Source organism: Alligator sinensis, unplaced genomic scaffold (genome assembly GCF_000455745.1).
Source record: "Alligator sinensis unplaced genomic scaffold, ASM45574v1 scaffold839_1, whole genome shotgun sequence".
NCBI classification, from domain to species: Eukaryota; Metazoa; Chordata; order Crocodylia; family Alligatoridae; genus Alligator; species Alligator sinensis.
Window position 1 is genome coordinate 179,728 of NW_005841885.1, and position 2,267 is coordinate 181,994.

The following is a 2,267-nucleotide window of genomic DNA, read 5'->3' on the forward strand; positions in this document are numbered from 1 at the left end:
TGTAGCATCTGAGAATCTGCAACCCAAGCCATGAGTGAGCTGGCAGCACTGAGGCTCGGTGGGGCTTGTTGCAGGATTGGAGCATTGGTACAGAGGTGTCTGACAGCCAGGGCAGAAAGGGAGAAGATGTCCCCCTGTGTATCCAAAATGTGTTTCTCTTCCCCAAGGTTCAGGAAGCAGGAGACGTAGGTTTGTTGAGCGGCTGACACAAGAGGAGAAGAACAGGACCATGCTATGGCAGGGTCCGCTCCTGGACCAGGAGGTGGAGATGGATGCGGCAGTTGTCAGGACTGGACCTGGCGGTAGGTGGACTTCTCTAGATGTCTGTTGAATAGAGCAGGACACCAGCTGCACATCCAGTATGTGGAATGTGCTGGGCACAATGTCTTGTTGCAGGTGGTGGTGGAGAATCCTACTTTGAATTTGGTTCTGATTAAGTGGGAGGGTCTAATTACGATGATAAAGGGGGGAACTAATTTGGGTGAGAGTGATCTTGAAATCATAGACTTCTGAGACAAGGAAGGGTGGGAAGGGCGGGAGCAGCAGAAGGAGGACCATGGACTTCAGAAACAGACTTCCCCCGCATGCTGGGAACTGAGACCAAGGATAAAGTTGTGCAGGAAAGACTCTGTTAAAGGCACAACAACCCCCCTGCCAGAGGAAGAGGAGGAGGAAGCTCTATGATGATGGGCTCTTCATTAGTTGTTACCACACAGGAAATATCTAGGAGTCATTGTGGACAGTTTGCTAAAAACATCAGCTCAGTGCTCAGCAGCCATGAACACAACAAACAAAATATTAGGGATAATTAAGAAGGAAACTGTAAGCAAAACAGAAAGTATCATCGTGCCCCTTTATAAATCCATGGTGCATCCACACCTTGAATACTGTGCCCCATTTTGGTTCTCACACCTCAGAAAGGATCTAGAGGAACTAGAGAAGGTCCAGAGCAGGGCGACAAGGAAGATTAGCAGTATGGAGGAGCTTCCATATGAGGAGAGACTAAAGAGGCTGGGCCTATTAAGTTTAGAAAAGAGATGCTTGATGGGGGGGTGGGAATGGATAGACAAGACACAATCGCGGTTTACAAAATACTAAGTGGTGAAGAGAAAGTAAATGGGTGGATTTATTATTTACGATCTCTCCCAATACAGGAGCTAGGGGTCACAAAATGGAACTAGGAGGTAGTAAACTTAAAACTAACAAAAGGAAGTTCTTTTTCACCCAGTGTGTCATTAAAGTGTGGACCTCAGTGCCACCGGGTGTTGTGGGAGCTGGCAGTTTAGCTAGATTAAAAAATGGACTGGACACACTCTTAGAGGAAAGGGATCAGTAGCTATATTAAGCATGGGAGTCAGGGGTACAGCCTCTGAATTAGAGCCTTAACTGCTGGAGGCCGTAGGAGGGAGGAACACTGGGGGGAAAAATCGTGGTCATACTGTTCACTCTCTCTTTCAGCACACACACTCTTCCATCTGTGACACAGGATACTACTGGGTAAGATGGACCTATGGTCCGACAGTATTTGGTAGTTCTTATGTTCTTAAGTGCAGTAAGAGACCAAAATGGGTGCATCAGAAGTTCCTTACTAGTCTGAAAATCAAAAATGAATCATGCGGAACACAGGTATATGACTAAGGCTGAGTCCAAAGGAGCAGCACCAGCATGTAGGGATAAAATCTGAAAGGTGCAAAATGAGTTACAACAAGCAAGGTATAGGGAAGGCAGTGAGAAATGCTTCTGTGTTGTACATCAGAGGACAAAGGAACATTACTAGCAGAGAAGGGAAGCATATCGATGGTGATGCAGACAAGACCGATGCATTTGATACCTTCTGTGCTTCAAGCTTTACAAAAAATGTTCACTGTGACCAGACACTGCCCACAGTTGGGCTTAACAAGAGGCTGGGAGCACAGGTTGAAATAAAGATAGAATAGGCTAAAGGATGCTTAGAGGAGTACTCAAGCTGGCAGAACCTGATGAAAGTTGTTCTAGGTTATTGAAGGAGCTAGCAGAAGGAATCTTTGAACCATTAGCCATTACTAACATCCCCGCTGAAGGACCTGCCCTGTCCTCCATGAGTTGTTGGAAAACTCATTAAGCCTCATGGGGTGGACGAGCATTGTTGAACTAGTCTGTGGGCTGGACCAGGACCTACCCCTGTGCAGTGGCCATAGTGCCAGATGTAGCACATACACTGCATGCAGCACATGCCAGCCCCGGGGGCTATCATAGGACACATGCTGCCCACGGCACTGCACACGACG

At 47.2% G+C, this 2,267-nt stretch overlaps 1 protein-coding gene across 1 annotated transcript in view; it reads left to right on the top strand.

Moving 5' to 3' along the window:
* Positions 1-291: 291 nt before the first annotated feature.
* Positions 292-2,267, top strand: part of COL7A1 (collagen type VII alpha 1 chain) — an 88,903-nt gene continuing 86,927 nt past the window's right edge. The window contains exon 1 of the mRNA XM_025196804.1: positions 292-302. The gene's annotated coding sequence lies outside the window, so the exon portion shown is untranslated. The remainder of the gene's footprint in view (positions 303-2,267) is intronic.